This window comes from Balaenoptera musculus, chromosome 9 (genome assembly GCF_009873245.2).
Source record: "Balaenoptera musculus isolate JJ_BM4_2016_0621 chromosome 9, mBalMus1.pri.v3, whole genome shotgun sequence".
Classification (NCBI taxonomy): domain Eukaryota; kingdom Metazoa; phylum Chordata; class Mammalia; order Artiodactyla; family Balaenopteridae; genus Balaenoptera; species Balaenoptera musculus.
This window is the reverse complement of record NC_045793.1, coordinates 105324788-105339656: the sequence shown is the minus strand read 5'-3', so window position 1 is coordinate 105339656 and position 14869 is coordinate 105324788. Positions and strand designations below refer to the sequence as shown.

Genomic DNA, 14869 nt, shown 5'->3' with positions numbered 1-14869 from the left:
GGCTCCGAGTGCCAAGCCCGCGAGCCCAGGCAGAGATAGAAGCAGAGGCGGGCAAGGATTTGAACCGAGGTTCACCGGATTCAGAGTCCTGTTCTTTTAGCCCTGAAGCCGACCAGCATTCAAAACACAGATTTCCTCAAACCTGGACTTGGGCTTCCCTTCTCACCCACCTCGCTGGGCGGGCTGACCCGGGCCTTATGCGGCAGTGCTCCTTCCTCAGTTAAGGTGGCTCAGAGCCTGGAAAGGGGACCTGCGGGGAGCCCCCCGAGGCCAGCAGGGCACGCAGATTCCCCCGCTCCCAACACCCACACTCACCCTGGACACACACACACACCACATAGGGCACACACACACATGCCATACGCACATGCACACACCCACGCACACAGCCATGTGCACATGCACAGGTGCACACACCATCGTCAACGTACACGTACACACAAGGCACACACAGACAAACAACACAGTTTCAGGGCCTGTGGCACAGCCAGGAGCTGGGAACTTCCCACGGAAAGCCATTCCCCCCTGGCTTTAACGAAGCAGCCTCTCTTCAAAGGAGCACCTGCCCTTTGAAGCATCTGTGGAGCTGGCAGAAGCCGAGGCCGCCGCGACAGGTGGGCGGGGCCGGTGGGGCGGGTGGGCGGGGTCTGCGGGGACCCGGGCGCGCCCCGCGCCGCTCCTCCCTCCCTCCACCCAGAGACGACCGCAGGCTGGCGCGGGGATCAGGTCCTTTCGTGCGGGGCCGGACCGAGCCCCGAACCACGTCGCCGGGAGCCGCAGAGTACGGCTCACCCCCCAGCACCGCTCTGCTGGACGAGAGGCCGGGGAGGGAGGGGGCGAGGTTGCAGGGATGGCCGGAGCTGGGCCGGGCTCTGGACGCGGTGCCCTCGGCGCGGGGCCCCTGACCCAGCACAGCGCCCGGCCCAGCGCAGACCCTAGGTGAACCCTGCATCTTTCGTGGAGGCTGTGCAGAGGGGCTAGAGGTGTGATGATGGAACTCTGCGAGAGGGGCTGTGAGAAAACAATGGAACTTTCCGTCGTAAAGAGTGACTGTAATAATAATTAGCATTTATAAAGGTTCTTTTTCAGGCATTTTTACCACAGGGTCACTCAGACCCTCACGACTCTCATCACAAGGTAGATTATCATCATCCGCAGTTTACAGATGAGGAAACGCAGGCCCAGGGAGGCTAGGAAATTTGCCCAAGGTCACACAGCTAGCACATGGCTGGGCAGGGAGTCCCTCACCAGGCCAGCGGGGCCCCATGCCGGCACTGCCGGGTGAGCTTGCTGTGTGGCATCCAGGGTCGGAGGCAGACGGTGAAAGAATAAGCAGAGAGAAAGCCACAGTGGCCAGTTGTGACCAGCTGCCGAGCCAAGCCTGTGAAGAGGGAGCAGCCCAGAGGGGAGCCCGCAGCTCAGGGCCCGACTGCCCTTGGGGGGACATACAGTCCTTGAAGGGTCTGGGGCAGAGCACTGATGTGCCTGAGGGCTTAAAAGTCATGCCAGCTGTTGCTTGGAGAGCAAGTTGCAGGGGAGAGAACGGATAGATTTGAGATTTATCCGGAGGTAGAAACGGGGAGATGTGAAGTGGTCTGAAGATGCGGCACAGGGCTGAGACATCAGCCTGCAGATTCCGGCTTGGACCTGCCTCCCGGACCTGCTGTGTGACTGTGGGCAGCTGCTTCCCCATCCCAGGGACACTGACAAGCTCTGACTTGGGAGCAGGACACCACCAGGAATGGACCTAAGAAAATCTTACAAAAGGTCTGCAAGACTTGTATGAAGAGACTTATAAAAGCTCATGGGAGGACATTAAAGAAGACCTGAATAAATGCCCAGTCATGGATAAAGAACACCCAGTATCATAAACATTTCCATTTTCCTCAAACTGATGAACAGATTCAGTAGTATTTTAATCAAAATCCCACATAGATATTTGACTCTAAAATATGAACGGAGAAGCAAAAGTCTGAGAATGACCAGCATATGCTTGAGAAAGAATATGGCAGTCTTGCTCTATACTTACTGAGACAGATGAAGCTGTAAAAGTGTAACAGTTTTGATGCAAGGATAGATATCTGGCCAATCCAACAGAATAGCCCAGAAAAAAATCCCACGAAAGATTTGGAAAATGGACATATGTGGAATCACAGAACGAGTGAGAAAGAATAAACTACTAAATGGTGCTAGAACAACTGGTTGGCTACTTGGAAAAAACATGATCTTGAATCTGTTTCTCACCCCATATACAAAAATAAATTCCTGATAGATTAAATCCTTAACTGTGAAAGGCAAACTTCTTAGGACAACAGAGAGGTATATTTTTATTACTGTGGAGAGGAAGGATTTCTTAAATGATTCACTTAATCAGCTAACCATAAAAGACTGATAAATTTGACTACATTATTGTCAAGAATATCTGTTCTTCCAACTGTGGAAACTAGAAAGACAACTTCCAGGGTAGAGGAAGGAATTTGAAATGCATATTGCTAATTATGAGTTAGGCTCTATAATATAAAAAGACCTTTTCAATAAGAAAAAGGTAATTCAGTAGAAATACAAGCATTTATCAGAAATGGAAAGGAGTCTCATAAATACATGAAAAAGTGATTTTTCTTGTTAGTGATCAAAGAAGATAACTGTTTATTGCCAACATATGAAACTGCAATGGATTTTGTAGGTTTGATCTTTTTTTCTGGCCACCTAGCTACATTCTCTTAGAACTTTTAATAACTTGTCTGTTAATTCAGGTGGATTTCAATGTGAACAGTAGTATCCTTAGTGAACTGTGAAAATGTTGTTCTTTCTAGTCCCTTTACTTATTTATTTTTCTTGCCTTATTGCACTGTCTAGGACTATGCTGTCTAGCATCAGAGCCATGAACCACATCTGACTACTGAGCCCTTGAAATGCAGCCAGTGCTACTGAGGAAATGAATACGTCAGTTAATGTTATTTAATAATTTAAATTTAAATCTAAAAACTGAAGCAGTGTGGAAATTTTCTCCATTACACAATTTGAGTGCGGGACTACATTTTACTTTGTTGTATTACATAACATAGGCTATTGTAGTGCACATGTATTTTTGATTTTGTTAACGTGGCTGCTAGAAAACTTAGCATTTAAAACTCTGTACGTGCCCGGCACTGTTCTAGGGCCTCTGGGACAGTGGTGATGGAGGTAGTGAAAGTCTCATCTCATTGACTGTAGAAGGGATCTTCCAACACTCACTATTCACAACAGGGTTTTATTGGGTATTCTTTATTAAAAAGTTTCTTCTATTCCTATTTGTATAATAAATAGATGTTCAATTTTGTCGAAAGATTTTCTTCATCAAAAGAGAAAATCTTATGGATTTCCTCCTCTGAACTGTTAATGTGATGAATCACATTAAATTTTCTAATTTTCAAGTATCCTTTTATTCTTGGGATAAAACTATGGTGTATTAACATTTTGCATAGAATTTTTTCTCTGGTTTTAGTGTCAGATTCTATGGTATCATAGACTGCTCTGAGGGTAATTTCTTCTTTTTTGATTCTCTGAAACAGTCATATAATTTTGAAAGTTGGAATTGTCCAGTCACTAAAAGAGTATAAGAAATCATACATAAAATCATTTGTCCCTTCCTTTCATTTTTGAAGGAATATTGTTAACAAATCAATTTTTTATTACTATAGGACTATTTAAGATTTCTATTTCTCCTGGAACCCAATTTGATATTATTTCATCAATTTTTTTAGATTTAATGACAAGAATGTTTTTTTATGATATACTCATTACCTTTTTAGTTTGTTAGATTTATAATTATATCCCCTTTTATTACCATATTTTTTTACCTATTCCTCTCTCTTTTTGTCTTTAGTTAATATTGCCAGAAGTGTGTCTATTTTATTAGTCTTAAAAAAAAAAAAAAAGCCCTTGGGCTTCGTTGATCCTCCCTCATCTACCTTTAGTTTCTTTTTCACTAATTTATCCTCTTTGTCTTTATTATTGCCTGCATTCAGTGATCTTTATCCTGTTGTTCTTTTTCTAACATCTTTAGTTGAGTGATTGTCTCATTACTTTTTGGCCATTGTTACTTTCTAATACAAGCATTTAAAACTGTTTGCTTTCTTCTATGTACTGCTTTCAATACATAGCTCAAGTTTTTAAATTAGTATATTTCATTATCATTTTTTTCTATTATTTAACTTCTATTACATTTTTAATTTGATTCATGAGTTGTGTAGTACCTTTCCAAAAATTTCCAGACACATATAGCAATTTTTACTTATCTTTTTCTTGAATTATAATTTAATTAATTGCATTGAATTGTGGTCAGAGAGCAGCTAGTATTATAGCAGTTCTCTGACTGACATTGAGACTTGCATTACAGCCTGCTACATCTTGAATTTTTATAAACATTTCATGTGCTCTTGAGAAGAAGTATATTTTCTAATTACTAGGTGGAGGGTTCCATATACATCCAATAAACTGAGATTGTCACTTCTTGAAATGTTTTAAATCTTCACTAATGTTTCTGTTAGCTTGCTCTATCGCCCATCTTACTGCCATTGCTGAAGATATGTTGAAATCTTTTATTATGGTGGTGAATTTGCCAATTTCTCCCCATAGCCATGCCAAGGTTTGCTTTATACATTTAAGGCTTTTCTGTTAGGTCTGTACGTGTTTAGAACTGTATTGCTTCTTGGTGGACTGAACCTTTTATCATTTTATAAGATAATGTTATGTAACAGATTACTTGTTAGTGCCCTTGTTACAGTGTGAATCACCCCTGTTCTCCCTCAGCTGTCGGAGGCTGGGGGTGCAGTGAAGCTCAGGGCTCTATTTCTTTGCACATTATTTAGGAATTTTTAGAAGTCTGGAAGTCATGATTTAAATTTTCAGCAGCACCAACATTTTCCTGGTTTCAAATGTCATGAATCCACTCTGAGGACATGCAGAGTGACAGTTCTCTGGGGCATCTCTGTCCCACACCTTCATCCAGGGATGAACTCTTCCAGACCTGTCATCTGGCCCCATCACACTGGGTCGCTCGGCTGACCAAGAGCCATCCGAGGTCCTCAGGGCAGAAGGCCATCAGGGGCTTGCCTGCTCTGCTGAGAGGCCCTCAGAACTGACCACCAGACCCCCCCAGGCGGAGCGTCGAGAGGCTTCCCTAGAAGACCACGCCCTCTGTGCCCTCACCCACCTCGGGAGCCCAGAGCCCCCCACCCTGTGTGCAGCCCTGCACTTTCCACCTCCCAGCTGTGCCGTGACATTTCCCAATTCCCACCCTCTCCATCCCCGCCCTCAACCCCATCAACTGCCCTGCATCTCCTGTCTGGTCCCTCCAGATCCTGCTCCCTGATCTCCAAGGGGCTCTGATTAACCCTTCCTGTGGTGCTCACTGCAGGGCCGGAGACATGGTAAGTGCTTTAAATAGGCACCACTTTCCCAGAATGGCAGGGCAGAAAGCGCCAGGTGGTACAGTAAGAACGATCCGAGTTCTAACTCCGTGGTCACGAGCTGTGAGGTCTTGGACCACCTTCCTCACCTCCTCACCTCCTTTGTCTCAGTTTTCTCCCTTGTGAGATGAGGATACAATTAGAGACCAAGCATGTGAATCCCAACACACAGCAAACAACCAAAAGTTATTGTTTTAACTCCAGCCTGATGGAGAAGCAAAGGTCCCTTCTCAAGAACTGTGTCTTCTGATGGGATTGTAATGAGCCTGCTCAACTGGCAGGGGAGATCCTTTCATTCTCTCAAATCCCACTGCACAGGTAGACTCTGAATTTACCTGTGGGGAGACTACACCACATGTCATAAAGGGAGAGCCTTGGAAGAGTCACAGATGTTAAGAAGGTAAGGGAAGAGTTAATATTTATTCAGGGCTTCCCTGGTGGCGCAGTGGTTGAGAATCTGCCTGCCAATGCAGGGGATACGGGTTCAAGCCCTGGTATGGGAAGATCCCACATGCCGCGGAGCAACTGGGCCCGTGAGCCACAACTACTGAGCCTGCGCGTCTGGAGCCTGTGCTCCGCAACAAGAGAGGCCGCGATAGTGAGAGGCCCGCGCACCGCGATGAAGAGTGGACCCCGCTTGCCACAACTAGAGAAAGCCCTCGCACAGAAACGAAGACCCAACACAGCCAAAAATAAATAAATAAATTAAAAAATATATATATATATTTATTCAGCATCTCCCATGTGCCGGATATTTTCCATATATTATGAGAGTCGGGGCTCACCAGAACCTGACAAGGTGGGTACTCTTAAAATCCCCATTTTAGAGAGGAAGAAACAGAGGCTCAGAGGCCCCCACCACGTGGGCGGCAAGTGGTAGAGAGCAGAGGAATCCGCACGCGTGTCCTGTGTTTGCTGTGTTGGCAGTGGCCCTGAGATGGTCCCCCGCCCCCACCTTATCACACATGGGTGAGTGTGACCACCTGTGAGCACCGGCATCCCTCCCCCCAGCGTGGCGCCTGTAGCCCCACGGACGCCATGTAGATAGACCCTGTTTTCCCCAGTCTCCAAGCGAGTTGACCTTTACGCCAACAGCCGGCACTGGGGCAGCAGAGTCAAGGTCCAGGGGGTGCCGTTTCCAACAATCGTCATCGATTAAGTAGAAAGCCAGGACTTACTTGCTGGGAACTCGGGCCCCGCTGGGTCTCGGCTCCTTTCTGAGATTTGCCAGCTCTGCGGATTGAGGAGAACGTGGGAGGGCAGCTGAGGAGTCGGGCTGTAGCCCTGCGCTCTCCTTGCCACTTCAGACCCACGAGGCCTAGCTTTTTCAGCCACATATGCTGGTTAAATATTAATTTCTAATGGTGATAAAGGTCGAGGAAATCTTGAGAAACCTACAGAGAAGAGATCATCTCTGGGGAATTTAGGAAACTATCCTCTACTCAAAATGTATACACATTTACTTCTATTTCCTTTTAGCATTTTATACTTTGAGATATTTACCTTTAGAGCTTTCCTCCATCTGAAATTTATTTTAGGGTAAAGTTCTAATTTTTTCCCCATAGAGTAAGCTAGCTCTTCCAACATTATCTTTGAAAAATATTTCTGTTTCTTGAGCTTGTTGTGGTCCTGTGGAATTGTCTTTCATTTCTGTGCCAGGGCTACAGCATTTAAACTTTATCTCTTTCTTTTTTTTTTTTTAAATATTTTTGTTATTTTTAATTTTCTTATTGAAGTAAAATTGATTTACAATGTTGGGTTAGTTTCAGGTGTACAGCAAACTGTAAACTTTGATCACTTTCTAATGCATTGGGGTACTTGGAAGGGCAAGGGTTCCCTTATCAGTTTTCTTTTAATAAAAATCCTTGCTGCTTCCGCATGTTTCTCTTTCAAGAGGAACTTTAAAATCATTTGTTCCTACATTCAAAAATTCTACTGAGGTCTGGGTTGCAAGCACACTGATGCGGAGTTAAGCTGTGGGGAGCTGACCTCTTAGGAAGTGAGTTTTCCCGTCTACAACCCCACCGTCTAACTCTGGTCATGTCCTCGTCTTAGTTTGGGTTCCCCCAGAGCTGCCCCTGAGACAAAAACTCACGTGCCAGTTGTTTATTTTGTTAGTTGTTATTTTGTTAGGCAGTACCAGGCTTGTTTCCAAGCCAGTTACCCCCCTGGTGGCCTGGTGGGCAGGGACCCTGTGGCAGGACTTTGGGAGCTGGGATGGGGGTTGTCCACCTGAGAGGGCTGGTAATTCCCCCTCACACCCCTCACTCTGACACGGCAAGCTCTGGTGCCCGGGGACGGCTGTGGGCAGAGTCACCAGACCCCGCGGCTGTGTGCACAGAAGCGACGGATCGTGGATGGCGTCAGCCGAGGCCACTTAACCAAGTCCTGCGTCTGCAGGTCTGCATTGGAGGCTCGTTGATGCAAGAGTGGAAGTTCTAGGTACTTTTCACTATACCATGTGGACTCGAGCTTTTCAACAGAACACATTTTCAACTGAATGCAGCTTGGAGTTAAAGAACCCCTTCTAGCGATGTCACATGTGGCCTCCCTGGGGAGGAGGAGCTGGGTCTGTCTGGTGGGCAGAGCCAGTGAAGCTGCCCCACCCCATGGGTCTTAGGAAGCCTCTTCCTCTCCCAGTGAGTTGTACGTCTCGGTTACACTGAGCAACTCTCTACAGTGTCAAAGCCACAGCATCTGGTCTGGAGACAGGTGTAGGGACTTCAGTATTCCCACTTCGTGGAGACTGGAGCAAAGCGGGGCCCCGGAGACTCCGGTGAAGTCGGGGGTGAAAAGCCATGAGGCACACACCTGCTTAGGCCTGCCCTGTGACCGGATCTGCAGAGGAGAAATGTCCTTGGAATCCAATATTCTTGGAAAAGCCACTTTGCTTAGGAGCAGATGAGAATGTCAATTCCATACTATTTGCAGAGTGGTATTTTGAAATTTTAATGAAGTCCAGCTTATTTTTTCTTCTGTGGATCGTGCCTTTGGTGTTGTAGCTAAGAAGTCATCACCAAACCCTCTATTCATCTAGATTGTCTCCTGTGTCATATTCTGGGGTTTTTATAGTTTTGCATTTACGTTCAGGTCTGTGATCCATTTTGAGTTAGTTTTTGTGCAGGTGTGAGGTCTGTGTCTAGATTTGTCTCTTGCATGTGGATGTCAGTTGTTTCAGCACCGTTTGTTGGAAAGACTGTCTCTGCTCCGTTGTGTTGCCTTTGCTCCTTTGTCAGAGAGAGTTGACTCTATTTGTGTGGGTCTGTTTCTGGCCTCTCCACTCTGTTCACTGATCCATTTCTCTCTGCTTTCATCAATTCCACTCTGCCTTGGTTACTGCCGCTTCAGAGGAGGTCTGAAATCGGGGGTGTCATACCTCCAACCCAGTTCTTCTCCAATTCATATGTTTTTCAAATCACTGGGATCAACCTGTCGCTGGGTCATGAAACCAGTTTAGAGATCTCGTGACCAGCAGTTTTAAAAAGGAAAGCAAACAGAACAGAACAGAATAGACTAGGAAAGAGGGGCCATTGCACCTAACAAGAGAAATCGTGCTTCCTGAAATTTCTGTTTTGATGATGTATGGGCGTATGTGCGCTGGGCCGCAAGATGACAGCGTTTCTTACCGTAGGTTACGATCAAAGACGGCAGATGCCACTAAGGATCATACGCTCTCTCTAGAGAAATAAAGGAGATCGAGATTTGTAAAATATGTGCAGGTGAGAATTCAACAGTGACCACACAAGCTGGAGGAAGCAGCTATTCCTGTATTTGTTGTTCATTTCACTTAAAAATTGATGCTCATATGTTCCTTAGCTATTTGCAGTCTTCTTCTGTGAATTCTGGGATTCCGTTTACTGTATTATTTGTAGCTCAGGAGTGACCAGGACTGGGCCTGGGAGGGGGCCAGGGCTGGCGTGCCGGCGGGACCCGAGGGCCGTGGCGGAGCCCTCTGTGGGGGCCAGTCAGCTTGGCTGATAGGAGACAAAGCCACCAGTTCAGCTGCTCTAATTATAATTAAGCTAATGCTTATCAGTGGGTTTCATCGCGTTGTCTTTTTTTTTTTTTTCTGAGCTGTGCGGCTTGCAGGATCTTGCAGGATATTAGTTCCCGGATCAGGGATCGAGCCTGGGCCCGGCAGTGACAGCGCTGAGTCCTAACCACTAGACCGCCAGGGAATTCCCTATCGCATTGTCTTTTTTTTTTTTTTTTCAAATTTGTTATTTTTGTCTGTGTTAGGTCTTTGTTACTGTGCGTGGGCTTTCTCTAGTTGCGGCGAGCAGGGGCTACTCTTCGTTGTGGTGCACAGGCTGCTTCTTGTGGTGGCTTCTCTTGTTGGGGAGCATGGGCTCTAGGCGCGTGGGCTTCAGTAGTTGTGGCACATGGGCTCAGTAGTTGTGGCACGTGGGCTCTAGAGCGCAGGCTCTGTAGTTGCGGTGCACAGGCTTAGCTGCTCTGCGGCATGTGGGATCTTCCTGAACCAGGGCTCGAACCCGTGTCCCCTGCATTGGCAGGAGGATTCTTAACCACTCGCATTGTCTTTTTGAGCCTCACCTAGGAGGGGGACGGACGTGGTGTTAGTGGCCTGGTTTGGCAAAGGAGGAGAGGGGTGGGTAGAGGCCAGAAGAGGTTCCTGCTGGGTGCACTGGTGGGCAGGTGGGAGAGAGCACAGCTCAGTCTTTCGAGAAGTCCTGTCTTTGCCCAGTTACCTGACCACAGACCCAGCCGTGGATTCCGTGCAATGTGATGAAGGCCATTGCTGGGCTCTGGAGTGACTCAGTACAAAGAGAGTGGCCGGAGGGCGCCAGAGGAACCCCAGTCAGAGAATCAAGAGATGGGGGGCCAGGCCTGGCCGTGCCGGGACCGGCCGTGTACATCTGAACAAGCCCACCTGGGCGGCGATCGGGCTGGCATGTGGGGTGCAGGGAAAGGGCACAGCGGGGGCTGCACCACCTCCACCACGTGCCAGAGGCACCCGAGTCCTCCCAGGGCCAGAGTCCGCCACATCCTTCCCGGGTGTGCTGGCCGTGTGCTCACTGGGTGCCCCACGGGACAGCTCAGGCCTTTTTGAATGTACTCCCCAGCCTTTCCCACCACATTCTACCAAGACCACTGCCTTAGAAGCTAAAAAGTCCCTGGTGGCTTGGGAGGGATGAAAACGCAGCAGGTGCGTGGACCCTGAATTCCCGGGGCTCATGGTAAGTTGGGGACTGTCTCGTCCACCTGTGCTGGTCTACGGGCAAACGTTTTTATTGCCAAGTCAGAGGTTTTAATTCTGTAGGGTTATGAGGGGCCTGAAGATATGCAGGTTCAAAGCCCCACAGCGGACTCTGATGAAAGGATGGGGTGAAATCCATTGCTCTGAGCCAGCAGCGTCCTTTCACAGGTGTGTTAAGTGATTCCCCAGGACACGTTGCTAAGAGCAGGCAGAAAGCACACCTGGTTCTCTGGGCAGCTTCTGGAATTCTCCTTCCTGGTGGCAGCTGCACCGAGTCATGCTGGGCCTGGTACAGAGGCACGTTTCTGTCTCCTACCCAACCTTCCGAGTCAGGACCCCTGGGAGTAAGGCCAGGAGTACACCTGCCCTGCATCTTCTTGAAGGTGTCCATTCTGGAGAGGAAGTGTCAGAAACACAGGTTCGGTACAGCCCGTGCGGTCCACCCTTACAGCAGGGCTCAGCTGCCAACTCAGCACTGCAGCAGAAAACTGTCAATGTTCCAAATGACCCTAGAAAATACCTTGATCGTCCCAGAAAGTGCAGTGCAGTCATATTTTATGTCCAATAGAAATAGTGCAATAATAAAATATTGATATCATTTCACTTTTTGTACAACATAAAAAATAATGTAAGTCTCCTCCCTCCGATTAAAAAATATGCCAAGAATTGTGTATTTTTGGAGCTGGTTGGCTGGATGAACCCTGCACTGTGCTTTGGTTCATCCAGAGAAACTCCAGCATTCTTTGTCCAGGTTGGTTGTGAATTCAGTCAAAGCGTCAAGAACCAGCCCTGTCTCCCGTGTAACTGCATCTGGACAAAAGCATCTCCCAAGAGGTCCCACACAGCTTGTTCTTGCTCTTGCAGAGACACAGGTGGCTGTTTCTTCAATGCACAGCAATACAGTCCTGCTTACATTTAGGGTCCGTGTGCGAACACACGCGCTTTAGACACTAAAACTACACTCAGTCTGTGGAGATGCTCACAGTAATGGTGACTAATCTGGGATACAGAAGAGGTGCATTTCCTACCTCTGGCTCACTCCAGGAAATCTGCTCATGGAATAGGTTGATATCAAATTGGGAAGTGTGTTTTTTCCCAGGGGAGCTGTGTGGGGGAGGGCTAAGCGGACATCCTTGAGTTTTGTATACAGTGTATGCATATGATGTGAAACCACTGCCATTCAGTTATAATCGGAAAGCAAAGCGGACCCAAGCAAACTGGAGACAGCGGATGGTGTCGCCTTGTTGTCGCAAACGTGAAGTTAGCGGGTCTTACCTGTGGGGTGGGGCAGAGGCGTCCCTTACGGGAAGGTACCCTTAGCCTTGGATCTGGAGGCGCGCTTTGCTAATTCAGAACATCACCCAGACACAGGGACGCTGACTCTCAAGGCAACCCTCCTCCTTCCAGCTGTACGGTTCCCACTTCTGTAACTCAGCCTCTCATTATGGGTCACCTAGCCCAACCCTGCCCAGTAAGACTTCCTGTGATGGTGGGGACGTCCTATCACTGCACTGTCCGATACGGTAGCCACTACCACACGTGGCTGTCGAGGACTTCAAACGTGGATAGTGCAACCAAGGAGCTGAAGTCTTCACTTTATTTTTTATTACAACTTAAATAAGAGTCACGTGTGCCTAGTGGTATCATATTGGACACCACACACCTGGATAAGGGCACACTCTCTGTCCACCTGTGCTCAGACCCTCCTTCACCTTCATCCTTCTCACACCTTCCAGACGAATCCCCCAGCTGGGCTCAGTGCTCCCCTGGGAATCTTATGCTACAGCCCTCGTAGACGCCTATGCGTGCGTGCATGCGTGTGCACGTGTGTGTGTGTGTGAGAGTGTAGAATTACAATGGAATTTTTTACGTTCTAAGAGACTTTGTCATAATTTTTATTTCAAATAACAAAACTCCATAGTTATAAGACTGACATTGCATAATTTGCCATAGAACAACTGAGGGAAACAAGTTGTTCTATTGCAAATTAATACGCAATCGTTTGGGGAGATTTGTCTGGAAGGTGTGGGAGGCTGAATGTGAAGGCAGGGAGCTGGTTGGAAGATCAATCTTGATGGTTTATGTTGTCAAGGTCTTGGAGTTCACATCCGTGACCCTTTGTGTTTATTTATAAATAAAGAGCGTTTACTTATTTCTGTCCTGCTAGCATCAGACACGACCCCTGTTCTTTCCCACACAAACTTCCTATAAATGACTCGGCCAAGAAGAACTCACCTTCCTCAAGGAACCAGCACTGATCTTCTGTGAAGCTTCCCAAGACAAAAGGAGAAAAGAGTAGAAAAAAAAATGGTAAACAGCATTCAGTAGAAATATATTGCCATGGAATAGATTAAAATGGCAACCAAACCTAGTATCATGAATTAAAAAAAAACAAAAAACAAAAAACAACAATCGGTCCACCAAAGCTCAAAGCAGCGATACAGGAGATGAACGAATATATGCAAGGAAAGCCAGCATAGCTCCGAAGAGAAATGGGAGCGAGAAAGAAACACCCTGGTAGTGGGTCCATGCTGGAAGCAGCTCAGGGAGGAACCCTCCTGCCTGGACACTGTGAGTGACCTGGACAACGGGACAGATGGACATGCACACCAAACGGAAATAAGAGTTAGAAGTTGTGAGAAAAGCGAAAGCTTATGAAAGGCAGATGAGAGAGACCTAACACACATATAATTGCTGTCTTTAAAAAAAAGACCTGCAGTGATGTAACACAAAGATATTTGGATGTAATTCAAGAAACCTTTCAGAGATCAAACAAGACTTGGATCTATTTATAGATTGAAAGTACACACAGCATCCCCGGGGTGGTGGAGGGGGGAATGTCACCAGTAACTCAACATGGACCCCATGCCTGTCTCACTGTTTCCCAAAAGGGTCTGCAGTGCCCCTTCCAGGTGTGTCCTTCATCCTGGAGTGCCCCCTGCGGGCCTGGCTGAGTTCTGCACTCACAGATTTTCCACCAGCATCTCCTGCCCTGGGTTGGTCTCAACCCGCCTTGGTAAGCAGCCCCTCCTCCATGTTCCCAGTTCTGCCAAGGATGGATTTCCCACTTGTCTCCTGTCCTTGTTAATGCTGTATACTTCCCAAGATGAGAAGGGTTGCTATGAGTGTACTGTTCTAAAACCCAAGGTGGTAGGATATTTTCCTGTTTACATTTCACAAGTGAACGCTTTTATCATAAAAAAATTCTTCGTATAATTTTACGAATCCCTCAAAATGGGTTCTAAAAAAACCAATAAAAAATGTGATCAAGGCAGCGAGATCAAGTTTAAAGTCGTGCCTTTGCTACGTGTTGGACCCTGGCCCAGCGTTTCCTCCCCGGGGAGGACGGAAACGGCGGGTTCTTCCTTGTCATGCATCTCTGTACACTGCACATCCCACCACCGTGCACTCTCTCGCCACACAGACTCTCACAGGCCTCTGCACCTGCCCTGCCCACGTCCAGCCTTCCTCATGCCCCTCCACCTGCGCCCCACATGGCACGCTTGCTTCTCCTCTCCCCCACCGCGGACACACACAGCCCTTGCCACACACCCTGCACACATTCACACCAGCCCCCCCCCCACCTCTCACGAGGAGTGTTCTCGCTCTAAGGGCAGCCTGCCTTAGGGGGATGAGCTCCCCGAAACCGAGGACCCACATTCTGAACACAAGTGATGGGAGTTCAAAAGCCATAGGCTGGCTCGTGACAAGCGACTCTCTGCCTGCAGTGGGGTGCGAGGAGGCGAGTCAGGCCCGAGGACGGCTCACGTGACGATGCCCTCGGACCCCCAGGTGAGGCCCTGCGGGAGCGGAGATGCAGGGCATCCATTCTCTTACTCTTTCCGCCCATTTCTTGTGTGACTGCAAAATCCAGGTTCTTGAACCGTCACTGTCTCACTGCGGTGGGACGCATATACCATTGGAGGGAACAGATGTGAGCTTTTATGACTTTCCTAAGGTGTTTGCTACACCTGAATGGGGAGCTGATTCCTCCTGGAGCATTCTGAGGGCCCTTGCGAGGAGAGCGCCCTGCCCAGCAGGGCCGCACCAGCCTGCACATCCCATCCGTTCTCTGTCACTGGTTTCCAGCCAGGTAAGAAGCACGTTGTTAACATATCCTAAATAATTTCCCAAGATTTTCGTTGGCTGACTGGCCCAAGGGCTTTGAAGTAGAGAAACAGACATTCCAGGCAATAGAAAA

At 47.8% G+C, this 14869-nt stretch overlaps 1 protein-coding gene across 2 annotated transcripts in view; it reads right to left on the bottom strand.

Annotated features, from left to right (window-relative positions):
* The window catches only part of DDC (dopa decarboxylase), an 82093-nt gene extending 75340 nt beyond the window's left edge, over window positions 1-6753 (bottom strand). For both annotated transcript variants that reach the window (XM_036864507.1, XM_036864509.1), the window contains exon 1: window positions 6629-6753. The gene's annotated coding sequence lies outside the window, so the exon portion shown is untranslated. The remainder of the gene's footprint in view (window positions 1-6628) is intronic.
* Between the last annotated feature and the right edge of the window lie 8116 nt (window positions 6754-14869).